General features: G+C 38.4%; 1 protein-coding gene across 1 annotated transcript in view; it reads left to right on the top strand.

Annotated features, from left to right (window-relative positions):
* ZC3H12B (zinc finger CCCH-type containing 12B) overlaps window positions 1-16,990 on the top strand; it is a 350,988-nt gene that overhangs the window by 99,524 nt on the left and 234,474 nt on the right. The window contains exon 2 of the mRNA XM_081565546.1: window positions 16,425-16,600. The gene's annotated coding sequence lies outside the window, so the exon portion shown is untranslated. The remainder of the gene's footprint in view (window positions 1-16,424; window positions 16,601-16,990) is intronic.

Here is a 16,990-nt window from a genome sequence, read left to right as displayed (position 1 = left end):
AGGCTTAATCTCAGGTCATTTTGGGCTGTATTTATATTTCTAACTTGTAGATATATGCAAGACAAAGACAGTTACTTTTCATTACCTCCAAAACTAATCAGCTACCAAAATGATATCAAAGATTGATTTGCCCTACATTGTGTTTAATTTGCCTTTTTGTATCAGTGAGATATTCAACTAAAATGGAAATCAAGAATTCTATGTTCTAGAATTTTAAAGTTTAATTTACCATGCCTTCAAAAGTTTGCACAAGGCATTCAACAAAGGCCCTCTTTCTGAGTGTACAAGTTAAACCCAGAGCAGTTTACCATAGGGGCAAAGAAAATCTCCATTACTGACTGTATTAACCTCTGAATATTAGCTCCCAATTTTTATTTTATACTGTGTGGGTTTGGGTAACCTGTTGGTTTCTTTGTGTATGTTTAATTATTATTGCCTGACGGGCAGATTTATATGTCCTGTCTTATAATACCAGGCTGGAGAAGGCACTGGCACCCCACTCCAGTACTCTTGCCTGGAAAATCCCATGGACGGGGAAGCCTGGTGGGCTGCCATCTATGAGGTCACACAGAGTCGGACATGACTGAAGTGACTTAGCAGCAGCAGCAGCAGCATAATACCAGGCAGGACAAAGAATCTCCAGGGAAACATAATGTCTATCACACAATATAATTAGGCAAAAGAGAGGTAACTATCTTATACAACTATCTTATACATTTAAATATACCATCAGAGTAATCAAGACATCAGACTAAGTAGGATGTGAAGCTCACCTTCCCCCACCGCCAGATACATGAAAAATACATCTATATGTAGAACAGTTCTCATGAGGTATCTACTGAACACTGGCAGAAGACCTCAGACTGCTGAAAGGGCAAGCAATCTCCATGTAACTGAGTAGGCAAAAAGAAAAAATAATCAGGACAGAACCTGTGCCCCTAGGAAGGAGCTGTGAGAGAATAAAGGTTCCTGAATCCTGGAAGGCCCTTCACTGGTGGGGAGATCAGCCAGGACAGAAGGGAAGCTTCAGAGCATGAAAGGAGAATACAGCAGCTGATTTGTGGCAGCAAGACCAGAGGAAGAACAGAACAGTCAGTGCCACTGCCCTGCACTCCCCAGCCTGAAATACACTACCACCACTGTGATCAGGGTCTGGATGCTGGAACTCAAGAGTTAGGAGATCAGAACTGGGAAGAGGTCTGCAGTTGGCTGTGTGGAAACAGCCTCAGTGTGGGGGTTGCTGGAATCCATTATGACCACAACTGAGGGTGTACACGGAGGAAGCCTGGGTTACTTAAAGGCTAGTCACCACTGTTTGGGGGTTGCATGAAGAGACAGGAGGGACTCTTGATTGTAGCCTTTTTCCCAGTGAGTGCACTCACAGAGGACCGGACACTGCCTGTACAGTCTCCAGGGGTGGTCTCAAGCTGCCACCACTACCCACCCAGATGCCTGGAGTGTTTGTGAGCCCCTGCTGCCTCCCTCCTGGAGCCTAGGAGTATTCATGACCCACCCCTCTACTGCCCACTCAGACACCAAGAGTGGTCCCAAGATGCCATCACCACCCTCACAGTCTCCAGAAGTGGTCAGGAACCACCTTCAGGGTTGTGCCTGAGCCACCCCTGCCTCTGAGAACCTCAGGACCAGGGAAAAGCTGCCATATCTGCACACCTCCTATCAAGGGGATAACAACTAACACACTGAGGAAAGAGGTGACAAGCGTCCATACTAAAAACAGTCCTCACACCAAATATATTAAACCTACACAAGGATGCCCCCACATATAAATACCCCTCCAAGACAACAGTAGATAATTATTTCTCCTAAAGTCACAGAATAAGAGAATATAAGTAAAATGGAGAGGCAGAGGAACCACTCCCAATTAAAATATCAAGAGAAAGATAAAAAAGGACACTATATAATAATAAAAGGATCCATACAAGAAGGGGATTTTACACTTGTTAGTATCAGTCAGTTCAGTTGCTCAGTCGTATCCAACTCTTTGCAACCCCATGGACTGCAGCATGCCAGGCCTCCCTGTCCATCACCAACTCTTGGTGTTTACTTAAACTCATGCCCATTGAGTTATGTTAATATATATAATATATATCTTGTTAATATATGTGCACCTAATATAGAAAGACCCAAATACATAAAACAAATAGTAACAGACATAAGGAAAGAAACTGACAGGAATACAATAATCGTAGGAGAATTTAACACTCCACTCATATCAATGGACAGATCTTCTAAATAGAATCAATAAGGCAACAGGCGATACAAACTGAAAAATACACTAAAAGTTATATTAAAGACTTAAATGTAAGACCTAAGGTCATAAAACTTCTAGAGGAAAACATAGGCAGTATGATCTTTGACAGAATTCTTAGAATTTTTTTCTGGATGTATCTTCTTAGATAAGGTAAGCAAAAGCATGAATAAACAGATGGCACTGCACCAAATTAAAAATCTTTTACACAGCAAAGGAAGCACTGAACAAAATGAAAAGGCTACATACTGAATGGGAGAAATATTCGTGAATGATATATCCAGTAAGGGGTTAATATCCAAAATACACAAACAATTCATACAACTCAAAATTTTATAAAGGACAACCCAATTTAAAAATAGGAAGAGGGCTGGAATAAACATTTTTCTAAGGAGACATACAGATAGCCAGCAGGCACATGAAAAGATACTCAACATCACTGATCATCAGGGAAATACAAATCAAAAACAAGATGAAATGTCACCTCACACATGTCAGAATAGCTATTATACAAAAGGCAACAAATAACAAGGGATGGTGTGGATGTGGAAAAAAGAGAACTCTTGTGCACTGTTGGTGGAAATGTAAACTGGTGCAACCAGTATGGAAAACAGTATGGAGATTACTCAAGAAACACTCCTGAGTATTTACATGAGGAAGAGGAAGACACTAATTTGAAAAGATATATGTACCTCTGTGTACACTGGCATTATTTATAATAGCCAAGATAGGGAAGCAGCCTAAATGCCAATCTATTGACAAATAGATAAAGAATATGTGATTGATCTCTCTCTCTCTCTCTCTTATGTGCATGCACACATGTGCACACACACACACACAAACCAAACAATGGAATATTACTCATCCATAAAAGAATGAAATGTTTCTATTTACAACAAGATTTTGTTGTTGTTCAGCCTCTATGTCATGTCTGACTCTGCAACCCCATGGACTGCCACATGCCAGGATTCCCTGTCCTTTATTATCTCCCAGAGTTTGCTCAAATTCATAACCATTGAGTTGGTGATGCCATCCAAACATCTCATCCTCAGTCTACCCCTTCTCCTGCTCTCAATCTTTCCCAGCATCAGGATCTTTTTCCAAAGAGTTGGCTCTTCACATCAAGTGGCCAAAGTATTGAAGCTTCAGCTTCAGCATCAGTCCTTTCAATGAATGTTCATGGTTGATTTCCTTTAGGATTGACTGGTTTGATCTCCTTGCTGTCCAAAGGACTCTCAAGAGTCTTCTCCAGCACCACAGTTCAAAAATATCAATTCTTCAGTGCTCAGCCTTCTTTATGGTCCAACTCTCACATCTGTATATAACTACTGGAAAACCGTTGCTTCAGCTATGCAGACCTTTGTCAGCAAAGTGATGTCTCTGCTTTTTAATACATTGTCTAGTTTTGTCATAGCTTTTCTTCTAAGGAACAAGTGTCTTTTATTTTTTTGGCTGAAGTCACCATCTGCAGTGATAGTTTCTCACTATTTTCATTTTTCCCCATCTATTTGCCATGAAATGATGGACTGGATGCCATGATCATTGTTTTAAGAATGTTGAGTTTTAAGCCAGTGTTTTCATTCTCCTTTTTCACCTTCATCAAGAGGCTTTTATTTCCTCTTTGTTTTCTGTGATTAGGCTGGTATCATCTACATATCTGAGGCTGTTGATATTTCTCCCAGCAATCTTGACTCAAGCTTGTAATTCATCCAGCCTGGCATTTTGCATGATGTACTCTGCATATAAGTTAAATAAGTAGGGCAACAATATGCAACAATAAGGATGGACCTAAAGGGTATTATGCTAAGTGAAATACTTCACATGTAGAGAAAGTACAAATATCACATGATTTCACTAATATGCAGAATCTATAAATCAAACTACCCTAGAAATCAAAACAAAATCAAACTAGTAGATACAGAGAACACATTGATGGCTGCCAGAGGGGAGAAAAAGTGTGAGGATTAGTGAATGGCTGAAGGGTGTCAAGAGGTACAAACTGCTAGTTATAAAATAAATAAGTCATGGAGAAGTAATACACAGTATGGTCGCTATGGTCAATAATATTTTATTGTATATATGAACTTTGATAATAAAGTACATCTTTACTTTTACATTGAAGTATAGTAGATTAACAATGTTGTGTTAGTTTCAGATACACAGCAAACTGATTCAGTTATATATATGTGTGTGTGTGTGTGTCTGTGTGTCTGTGTGTGTATTATTTTCCAAATTCTTTTACCATTTAGGTTACTACAGAATATTGCGAAGTGTTCTCTGTACTATACAATAGGTCCTTATTGGTTATCTATTTTAATAAAGCAGTGTGTATATGAAAATACCAAACTCCCAATCTATCCTTACCCTTCCCCAGGTAAACATAAATTTATTCTCTAAATCTATTAGTCTGTCTATGTTTTGTAAATAAGTGGTTTGTGTAAATTTTTTTTCGATTCCTCATATAAGTGATATCATAGAAGGTTGTCTTTCTCCAACTTACTTTGCTTATGATAATCTCCAGTTCTAACCATGGCGCTGCAAATGGCATTATTTCTTTCTTATTATTTTTTCCTTTTTTATGCTCCATTGTATAAATATATCATACCATCTTTATCCATTCATCTGTCAATAGGTATTTTGCTGTTGTTTAGTCGCTCAGTCGTGTCTGACTCTTTGCGACCCCATGGACTGCAGTACGCCAGATTTTCCTGTCTTTACTCTCTCTCTGAGTTTTCTCAAACTCATGTCCATTGAACTGATGATGCTACCCAGCCATCTCATCCTCTGTCACCCCCTTCTCCTCTGCCCTCAATCTTTCTCAGCATCAGAATCTTTTCCAATGTATCAGCTCTTTGCATGAGGTGAACGAAGTATTGAAGTTTCAGCTTCAGTATCAGTCCTTCCAATGAATATTCAGGGCTGATTTCCTTTAGGATTGACTGGTTTGGTCTCCTTGTTGTCCAAGGGGCTCTCAAAAGTCTTCTCCAGCATTACAGCTTGAAAACATCAATTATTCATTGCTCAGTCTTCTTTATGGTCCAACTCTCACATCTGTATATGACTACTGGTAAAACCATAGTTTTGACTATACTGACCTTTGTTGGAAAAGGACCTTTGTCAGCAAAGGACCTTTTTCAGCAAGAGATATTTAGGTTGCTTTATATCTTGGTTATTGTAAATAGTGCTGCAGTGAACATTGAATTGCATGCATATTTTTGAATTATTATTTTCTCTGGGTATATGCCCAGGATTCAGATTGCTGGAAAAGATCAGTTTTCATTCCAATCCCAAAGAAAGACAATGCCAAATAATGGTCAAACTACTGCACGATTGAACTCATTTCACACACTAGCAAAGAAATGCTCAAAATTCTGCAAGGCAGGCTTCAACAGTACGTGAATTGAGAACTTCCAGATGTTCAAAATGCATTTAGAAAAGGCAGAAGAACCATATATCAAATTGCCAACATCTGTTGGATCATAGAAAAAGCAAGAGAATTCCAGGAAAAAAAAATCTACTTCTGATTCACTGAGAATGCTAAAGCCTTTGACTGTGTGGATAAAAGCAAACTGTGGAAAATTTTTAAAGAGGTGGGACTACCAGACCACCTTACCTGCCTCCTGAAAAACCTGTATGCAAGTCAAGAAGCAACAGTTAGAACTGGGTATGGAACCAAGGACTGATTTCAAATTGGGAAAGGAGTACGTCAAGGCTGTATATTGTCACTCTACTTATTTAACTTATATGCAGAGTATATCATGGGAAATCCCAGGCTAGATGAAGCTCAAGCTGGAATCAAGATCGGCAGGAGAAATATCAACAACCTCAGATATGCAGATGACACCACCCTTATGTCAGAAAGAAAAGAGGAACTAAAGAGCCTCTTGATTAAGGTGAAAGAGGAGAGTGAAAAAATTGGCTTAAAACTCAATATTCAGCAAACTAACATCATGGTATCTTTTCCCTTCACTTCATGGCAAATAGATGGGAAAAAATGGAAACAGTGACATACTTTATTTTCTTGGGCTCCAAAATCACTTCAGATGGTGACTGCAGCCATGAAATTAAAAGATGCTTGCTCCTGGGAAGAAAAGCTATGACAAACCTAGACAGCATATTAAAAAGCAGAGAAGTTACTTTGCTGACAAAGGTCTGTATAGTAAAATCTATGGTTTTTCCAGTAGTCATGTATGAATGTGAGTGTTGGACCATAGAATTGATGCTTTTGAACTGTGGTGCTGGAGAAGACTCTTGAGAGTTCCTTGGACTGCAAGGAGATTAAACCAGTCAATCCTAAAGGAAATCAGTCCTGAATATTCATTGGAAGGACTAATGCTGAAGTTGAAGCTCCAATACTCGGTCCACCTAATGTGAAGGGCTGACTCATTAGAAAAGGTCCTGAGCTGGAAAAGTTTGAAGGCAGGAGGAGAAGGGGATGATAGAGGATGAGCTGGTTGAATGGCATCACTGACTCAATGGACATGAATTTGAGCAAGTTCTGGGAATTGGTGATGGACAGGGAAACCTGGTGTGCTGTAGTCCATGGGATCTCAGAATCAGACACAGCTGAGTGATTGAACTGAACTGAAAAGATGATACTGTTAAAGTGCTTCACTCAATATGCCAGCAAATCCACAAAACTCATTAGTGGCCACAGGACTGGAAAATTTCAGCTTTCAATCCAATCCCAAAGAAGTGTGGCTCATTTCAAAATGCTAACAAGTTAATGTTCGAAATCCTTCAAGCTGGGCTTCAAAGTACATGCACTGAGAACTTGCATATGTGCAAGCTTGATTTAGAAAAGGCAGGGAAACCACAGATCTAATTGCCAACATCTGCTGGGTCATAGAGACAGCAAGGGGATTCCAGAAAAACATCTACTTCCGCTTCATTGACTACACTAAAGCCTTTGATTTTGTGGATCACAGCAAACTGGAAAATTCTTAAAGAGATGGAAATACCAGACCACCTTACCTGCCCCATGAAAAACCTGTGTGAAGGTCAAGAAGCAACAGTTAGAACCCGACATGGAACAACAGGCTGGTTCAAAATTGGGAATGGAGAATGTCAAGGCTGTACATTGTCACCCTGCTTATTTGACTTATATGCATAGTGCTTCATGCAAAATGCTTTTGTAACCACAAGCTGAAATCAAGATTGCCAGGATAACCTCAGATATGCAGATGACAACACCCTTATGGCAGAAAGCAAAGAAGAACTAAAGAGCCTCTTGATGAAGGTGAAAGAGGAGATTGAAAAAGCTGGCTTAAACTCAACATTCAAAAAACTAACATCATGGCATCTCGTCCCATCACATCATAGCAAATAGATGGGGGAAAATAGAAACAGTGACAGATTTTATTTTCTTGGGCTCCAAAATCACTGCAGATGGTGACTACAGCTATGAAATTAAAAGACGCTTGCTCCTTAGGGAAAAATCTATGATGAACGTAGAGAGTGTATTAGGAAACAGTCATCACCTTGCTGACAAAGGTCTCTGTAGTCAAAGCTGTGTTTTTTCCAATAGTCATGTACGGATGTGAGAGCTGGGCTATAAAGAAGGCTAAGTGCAGAAGAAGTGATGTTTTTTGAGTGTGGAGATAGAGAAGAGTCTTGAGAGTCCCTTGGACTGCAAGGGGATCATACCAGTCAATCTTAAAGGGAATAAACCCTTAATATTCATTGGAAGGACTGATGCCAAAGCTGAAACTCCAAAACTTTGGCCAACTGATGCAAAAGGCCAACTCATTGGAAAAGACCCAGATGCTGGGAAAGATTGAGGGCATGAGAAGAAGAGGGTGACAGATGAGGAGAGGGTTGAATGGCGTCACTGACTCAATGAACATGAGTTTGAGCGAACTCTGGGAGATTTAAATGACAGGGAAGCCTGGCGTGCCATATTCCATGGAGTCACAAAGAATTGGACACAACTGATGGATTGTACTGAAATGAATTGAACTGATCTGATATCTGTTTTTCTCTTTCTGACTTACTTCACTCTGTATAATAAGCTCTAGGTTCATCCACCTCATTAGAACTGACTTAAATATTTTCCATTCACGGATGAATTTTATCCCATTGTGTATATGCACCACAGCTTCTTTATCCATTCATATGTCAATGGATATCTAGGTTGCTTCCATGTCCTAGCTATTGTAAATAATACTGCGGTGAACATTGAGGTACATGTGTCTTTTTCAGTTTTGGTTTTCTCAGGGTATATTCCTAGTAGTGGGGTTGCTGGTATTTTGGTATTTTTTTATTCCTTTTTTTTTTTTCTTAAAGGAGTCTGTATACTCTCTTCCATAGTGGCTGTATCTAGTTACATTCTCACAAATAGTGCAAAAATGTTCCCTTTCATCCACACCCTCTCCATCATTTATTGTTTGTGGATTTTTTGATGATGGCAATTCTGATCACTGCAAGGTGATATCTCATTGTAGTTTTGATTTGCATTTCTCTAATTATGAGTGATGTTGAACATTTTTTCATGTGTTTATTAGCCATCTGTATGTGTTCTTTGGAGAAATGTCTGTTTAGGTCATTTGCCCACTTTTTTTTTTTTTTTTGATTGGGTTGTTTGTTTTTCTGGTATGGAACTGAATGAGCTGCTTGTATATTTTGGAAATTAATGCTTTGACAGTTGTTTCATTTGCTATTATTTTCTCCCATTCTGAGGGTTGTCTTTTCACCTTGTTTATAATTTCCTTTGCTCTGCAAAATATTTTAATTTTCATTAGGTCCCATTTTTTATTTTCATTTTTATTTTAATTACTCTGGGAGGTGGATTATAGAGGATCTTACTGTTCTTATGTCAGAGAGTGTCTGCCTATGTTTTCCTCTAAGAGTTTCATAGTTTCTGGTCTTACATTTAGGTCTTTAATCTATTATGAGTTTATCTTTGTGTATGGTGTGAGGAAGTGTTCTAATTTCATTCTTTTACACATACCTGTCCAGTTTTCCCAGTACCACTTACTGAAAAGTCTATCATTTCCCCATTGTATATTCCTGCCTCCATTGTCAAAGATAAGGTGCCCATAGGTGTGTAGGTTTATATCTGGGCTTTCTATCTTGTTCCAATGGTCTATATTTCTGTTTTTGTGCCAGTATCATACTGTCTTGATGACTGCAGCTTTGTGGTATAGTCTAAAGTCAGAAAGTTGATTCCTCTAGTTCCATTCTTCATTTTCAAGATTGCTTTGGCTATTCTATACAAATTGTGAAATTTTTCCTTCTAGTTCTGTGAAGAATGCCACTGATGATTTGATAGGAATTTCTCTGAATCTGTAGATTGCATTTTGTCATTTTAGTCATCTTCACAATATTGATTCTTCCAATCCAGGTGCATGGAATATCTCTTCGTCTGTTTACATCATCTTTCATCCATGTCTTACAATTTTCATATAAAAGATTTTCATTTCCATAGGTAGATTTATTCCTAGGTATTTTAATCTTTTTGTTGCAATGGCAAATGGTCTTGATTCCTTAATTTCTCTTTCTATTTTTTCATTGTTAGTACATAAAAATACAGGTGATTTCTGTGTATTAGTTTTGTATCTTGCAACTCACTAAATCTACTGATTACCTCTAGTAACTTGGAGATAGTGTCTTTAGGGTTTTCTATGTATAATATGTCATTTGTAAATAGTAAGAGTTTTATTTCCTCTCTTCCAATCTGGATTCCTTTTATTTCTTTTCTTCTCTGATTACCATAGCTTGGACTTCCAAAACAGCATTGCATATTAGTGGAAAGAGTGAGCATCCTTGTTCATTATCCTAGAAGGAATGCTTTCAATTTTTATTGATGAGGATAGTGTTTGTTGTGAGCTTGTTGTATGTGACCTTTATTTTATTGAGGTAGATTCCTTCTAAGCCCATTTTTGAGAAGTTTTTATTATAAAGATGTGCTGAATTTTGCTGCAATTTTTCCTGTATCTATTGAAATTATCATATGGTTTTCATCCTTCAACTTGTTAATATGTGTGTCACATTGGTGGGGCAATAGATTTGCACATTTTGAAGAGTCCTTGCATCCCTGAGATAAACCCAACTTGATCATGGTGTATGATTTTTTTTCATGTGTTTTTAAATTCTGTTTGCTAGAATTTTATTGAAGATTTTTGCATCAATGTTCATCAGCGACATTAGCCTATAATTTCCTTTTTGTGATGTTTATGTCTGGTTTTGGTTTCAGGGTGGTGGTGGCCTCATATAATTAGTTTGGAAGTATTCTTTCATCTGCAATTTTTTGGAAAGATTTTCAGAAGGATAGGCATTAACTCGTCTCTAACTGTTTGATAGAATTCACCTGTAGAGTCATCTGGCCCTGGGCTTTTCTTTTTTTTTTCTGGGATATTTTTGATCACAGTTTCTATTTCAGTGCTTGTAACTGGCTTGTTCATAGTTGTATTTCTTTCTGGTTCAGTCTTAGAAGGTTGAACTTTCCTAAGGTTGAACTGTCCATTTCTTAAGGATGCCCATTTTATTGGCATATAGTTGCTCATAATAGTCTCTTATGATCCTTTGTTTCTGCATTGTCTGCTGTAACATCTCCTTTTTCATTTCTAATTTTTTTCATTTGATTCTTCTCCCTTTTTTCCTTGATGAGTCTGGCTAATGGTTTGTCAATTTTGTTTATCTTCTTAAAAAAAACACCTTTTAGTTTTTATTAATCTTTACTATTGTTTCCTTCAGTTGTTTTTCATTTCTTTCTGCTCCAATCTTTATGATTTCCTTCCTTCTACTAACTTTGGGAGGGTTTTGTTCTTCTTTTCCAATGGTTTCAGGTATAAAGTTAGGTTCTCTATTCGATATTTTTATTGTTTCTTGAGGTAGGATTGTATTGCTATAAACTTCCCTCTTAGAACTACTTTTAGTGCATCCTATATGTTTTGGGTCATGTTTTCATTTTTGTTTGTTTCTAGGAACTTTTTGATTTCTCTTTTTATTTCTTCTGTAACCTGTTTGTTATTTAGAAATATATTGTTTAATCTCAATGTGTTTCTATTTTCTACAGTTTTTTCCTGTGTAATTATTACCTAGTCTCATAGTGTTTGGTCAGAAAAGATTCTTGATAAGATTTCAATTTTCTTCAATTTACTGATGCTTTTTTGTGACCCAAGATGTGGTCTGTCCCGGAGAATGTTCCATGTGCACTTGAGAAGAAAGTGTATTCTTCTGCATTTTGATGGAATATCCTGAAGATATTAATTAGGTCCATCTGGATCAAATGTCTCATCTAAAGCTGAGTTTCTTTATTAATTTTCTGTTTTGATGATCTGTCCATTGGTGTGAGTGGGGTACTAAAGTCCCCTGCTATTATTGTTTTTCTGTCAGTTTCCCCTCTTATGTCTGTTAGTGTTTGCCTTATGTATTCAGGTGCTCCTATGTTGAGTCCATAACTATTAACAATTGCTATTTTTTCTTCTTCCATTGATACCTTGAACATTATGTACTGCCCTTATCTCTTGTAATATTCTTTATTTTATGGTCTATTTTGTCTGATATGAGATCTGCCACTCCAGCTTTATTTTGGTTTCCACTTGTATAGAGTATATTTTTTCTATCCTCCCACTTTCAGTTTATATGTGTCTCTCAGTCTGAAATGGTGCTGTTGTACACAATAAATATATGGGTATATTTTTGTATCCATTCAGCCAGTCTGTGTCTTTCGGCTGGAGCATTTAATTCATTTACATTTAAACTAATTATTGATATATATGTTCCTATTGACACTTTCTTAATTGTTTTGGGTTTGTTTTTGTAGGTCTTTTCCTTCTCTTGTGTTTCCTGCCTATAGAAGTCCCTTTAACTTTTGTTGTAAAGCTGATTTGGTAGTGGTACATTCTCTTAACTTTTGCTTGTCTGCAAAGCTTTTGATTTCTCCATCAATTTTGAATGAGATCCTTGCCAGTTTGAGTAATCTTGGTTGTAGATTTTTTCCTTTCAATACTTTAAGTATAACCTGCCATTCCCTTCTTGTGTTCAGAGTTTCTGCTGAAAAATCAACTGTTAATCTTATAGAATTTCCTTTGTATGTAAATTGTTGCTTTTCCAGTGCTGCTTTTAATATTCTTTGTTTAATCTTTGTTAGTTTGATTAGTATGTGTCTCAGCGTGTTTCTCCTTGGGTTTACCCTGTATGAGACTCTCTGTGCTTCTTGGACTTGATTGACTATTTCTTTTCCCATGTTGGGGACATTTTAGACTATAATCTCTTCAAAAATTTTCTCAGACCCTTTCTTTATCTCTTCTTCCTCTGGAATTCCTATAATTCAAATGTTAGTGCATTTAATATTGTCCTAGAGGTCTCTGAGACTATCCTCAATTCTTTTCATTCTTTGTCCTTTATTCTGCTGTTCAGCAATTATTTCCACCATTCTATTTTCCAGGTCACTTATCTGTACTTCTGCCTCAGTTATTCTGGTATTGGTTCCTTCTAGAGTGTTTCTAATTTCAGTAACTTTGTTGTTCATCTGTTTGCTTACTCCTTATTTCTTCTATGTCCTTGTTAAATGTGTTCATTGATTCTTCTATTTTATCCATTCTATTTTTGAGGTTTTTGAATCATCGTTAATATCATTACTCTGAATTCTTTTTCAGGTAGTTTGCCTATTTCCTCTCCCTTTATTTGTTCTTGTGAGCTTGTACCTTTTTCCTTCATCTGCACATTATTTCTCCATCTTTTCACTTTTTCTAAATTACTGTGTTTGAGGTCTCCTTTTCCCAAGATTTAGGGTCATATTCCTTCTTCCTTTTGGTTTGTGCCCTCAGTGGGTAAGGTTGATCCAGTGGTTTGTGTTGGCTTTGTGTTGGGGATGACTTGTGCCTGCATTATGGTGAGATGAGCTGAGTTTCTTTTTTTTTTTTTTTCTGATGGGTAAGGCTGCATGAGGTGGTATATTTTGGGATGTCTGTAAGAATCCTGACTGCTGATGATTGGGTTTGTGTTCTTGTCTTTCTTGTTGCTTGGGTGAAGTGTCCTGCACTGGGTGCTTCCGGCAGTTGTGTGATGCTGGGTCTTGTATACAGCTGGAGGCCTTCGTGGGAGTTCTCACTAGTTAATACTTCCTGAGCTTAAGAGTTCTCTGGCATTCTAGGATCTTGGATTCAGTGCTCCCACCCCAAAGAGTCAGGTCTCTGGCTGGGGAACAGAGATTCCACAAGTCATTTGTTATGGCATTAAAGGAGATTAAAACAAACACAAGAAACAAAAGATGAACCCAGGCAAATGGTAAATACAAAATCAAATAACAAAAATGATGGAACATGCACACACACACACACACACACACACACACAGACACACACACACACCCAAAACAGTCCAAAGAAAAGAAAGTACAAGAGAGTGACCTGGTAAGCAAAGAAAACCAAAAATGATATCATCAGATTAAAAACAAAGCTAACTAAAACAGAAAGTGGACAGCAAAACCAAAGCAGTGTTGACTGGGGAAAACACCAAAGAAAACAAAACCAACTAACAAACATGGTGAAGAAAAGAAGGAAAAAGGAAGAAAAGTAAAGAAGGAAAAATAGAAAAGAGAAGTTAAATAGAAGCATATATATATAACTACAGCAGGAAAAGAACAAGAAGAAGAGTCAAACAAAGGAAAAAAAACTTTTTAGAAATCAAAAAATAAACAATACAGCCCCACAGCACTGCAAAAAGGCCAATGTAAGGATAGAAGTATATAAAAGAAATAAAAAGTATGATTTAACAAAAGTTCTCAATGTTGCAGTTCCTCTTAATTTTGGAGTCTCCCCTGTGGGTGGGTTTGGAACAGTGCCTTGTGATTGTTTCCTGAGTGTGTGGGAGGGTGGTCTTGTGCCTGTGTGTTCTGGTCAATGGAGCTGGATCTTGTCTCTCTGAAGGGCCAATGTGTCCAGTAGTGAGTTTTGGGGTATATATGGGTTCAGTATGGCTTTGGGCAACCTTTCTGCTAATGTGCAGCATTGTGTTTCTGTTTTCTTGAAGGATTGGCATGGGGCATCTAGGCACTGGGGCTTTCTGGCCTTTGGGTGGGCTTGGTTTTGGTGTTGAGATGGAGGTCTTTTGGAGGGCTCTTGCCCATTAATGTTCCAGTTCAACAGTTCTCTGGTGGATCATAGTCTTGGGCTTGAGTCTCCCACCTCAGGGGTTCAGACTCATTCTCTGCTGTAGCTCCAAGACCTCACAAACCACAAAGTGCAGAAGACAAGTCCCCAAGACTCTTGGTGAAGGCAGCACTCAACAACCCCAAACACCCACTGAGACTTATACCAATGTCTTCTAATATTTCTAGGAAGTTCTCTGGACCTGTTGTAGGCAGTGTTAGGTCAGTTCATTCTCAGATCTGGCCTTATTCCAGCTTGTATTTGCTTCTAAAGTTAATAGTGTCAATATATGGCAAAACCCACTACAATATTGTAAAGTAATTAGCCTCCAATTAAAATAAATAAATTAAAAAAATAAAGTTAACAGTTGCCCCTAAAGCCCACAGTCTGTTCCCTGTCTGGACATGAGGGATATGGCAGCAACAACTGTGATGTATCAGGTAGTGCGTGGGGCAATAGAGACCTGTTGGATGCTGTTGCAGTCTGAAGCAGATTGTGAGTTCTCCCAGAAGAAAAAAAGGCCCAATTCATGGGTCCCTAGGAAGAGCCAAGCTGTTTAAGCTCCCAGAAAGTTGCAGGCAGTAACCTGTGTCTGCTCAAAGCCTGGTGGTAGCTGCCATCACTGGGGTCAGGATCACATCAGTGGTGTTTTTGTCCACTGCCTCAGTCACCTTCCTCAGCTTTGGCAGTGGCAACCACATCTATTCCACAGCTGTGTTGCAGTAGCCCTCTCAGCATATCCTCATGGCTGCCAGCCCCCTACCTCTCCTTTGGATCTTTGCTAGAGCCTTGGCACCCTGCCCCCACCCTCTGCTTGGGCAGAGGCTTGTATGCTGCTGCTCTTGACTTCTCATCCCCACCCTCTGGTCAGGGCTGAGGCTTGTGAGCTGCTTATGGGCTGAGAAATGTTGTTTGGCAGCTGCATTGATTTCTGTGGTGAATTTTCTCTGTGCTTTGCCCTCTGAGTCCCTGCTATTGCATGGCACTCAGGTTCTGTAGCTCCCCTTTGGTCCAGCCTGTGGAGTAGGGGGAGTGCGTTTCCTACTGCTTGAAAACTTTTCCTCCTTTACAACTCCCTCCCTCCCTTGTGGCCCAAGATCCTGTCCTGAAATTCTTTGTCTTTTTTTTATACCTTTGTCTTTTGTCCTACCTCATTCTAAGGAGATTGGCTTGCCTTTTTGATGGTTTGGGGTCTTCTGCTGTCATATAGAAGTTGTTCTGTAGGAGTTGTACTATATCCTGATGAATTTTTTATGTATTTGTGGGGAGACAGGCGATTTCCCTGTCTTACTCCTCCACCATCCTTTTTCAGTCTCCTGGAGTCTTCCATATGACTTTGATAGAACCCATCCCACTTTTCTCCATGCTAAAAGAGCAGATACTTGATGCAAACGTCTGATTAGGGTACTCCATTTGCTTGGCTGGTGATTAGTTTAGTATTGAGCATGTGACCTAAGCTGGGCCAAGCAATATCCTGGAGTGGAAATGGAGAACATGAAGGAATGAGCAAAGCTTGATCTTAAGGAAATTCTGTTTAAAGTTGTTAAAATGTCATGAAATGTTTGAGGAATGTCTTATGGTAAACTGAGGCTAACCTGGAAGGTCGTTGCATGTGGTATTGAGGAATGAGTAGAGTATTGTAAAATAAAAATCTAAATTGAATTAACTTTTACCATTGTACAGCCTATGGAAAAGTTAAACAAGATTGTTACAAGCAGCAGCAAAAATGCTTGATGATATTTGTTGCTTTTAAAAATAGGAATTTCTCACAGCCATTTCACTGAGAAATTTTGAGTTCACAGATGATATAAGTAGAGCTTTATTTTTAGGCTTAGGAAAAACAGTTTCCTAGTAACCTTATTTTAAGTATTTTTTACATGTAATATTGTGTTTATGTCTTTTATTGATCCATTTGATAGTGTATGGAATATAGTCTGAATTAAATAATTTAAGATTTCAAAAGGACACTATCCTCATAGAAGAAATTTATAATCACAAATTATATTTTAAATCCCTAACACCTACAAAATAAAGCTATAATTCCCTTTTCTCAATATCAGAGAACTTCCACAATCTGGCCTCGAACTTCATATCTAATCTCTCTCATCATCATTTTGGTCTACATGAACCCTCCAGTTGGCAACATTGTCATTCAGTCTCCAAGTCATGTCTGACTCTTTGTGATCCCATGGACTGTAGCTGTGGACTAGACTCCTCTGTCCATGAGATTTCTCAGGTAAGAATACTGGAGTGGGTTGCCATTTCCTTCTCCAGGGGATCTTCCTGACCTAGGGATAGAACCCACATATCCGGTATTAGCAGGTGGATTCTTTACCTCTGAGCCACTAGGGAAAACTTGAATCCTCCTGTACCCAGAATAAAGACTGTACGCTTGAACATGTCATTCACCTTGTCTTGAACACCCATTCTACTTTTCTTAGCTACTTTTTTGGTACAGAGGTTGCCCGTATTCTCCCTTCTTCCTGTCCATACATTTCCCCCTGTTATTAACATCTTCCCTTAGTGTGGTACATTTGTTATAATTGATGAACCAATAATAATACATTATTATTAGCTAGAGTTCATAGAGTTGTAGCAAAGTTCATAGACAAGTTATGACCAATCT

Source organism: Giraffa tippelskirchi, chromosome X (genome assembly GCF_054371585.1).
Source record: "Giraffa tippelskirchi isolate mGirTip1 chromosome X, T2T-mGirTip1v1.2.pri, whole genome shotgun sequence".
Classification (NCBI taxonomy): Eukaryota; Metazoa; Chordata; class Mammalia; order Artiodactyla; family Giraffidae; genus Giraffa; species Giraffa tippelskirchi.
The sequence above is the reverse complement of the archived record's forward strand: the minus strand, read 5'-3'. Positions and strand labels throughout refer to the sequence as shown.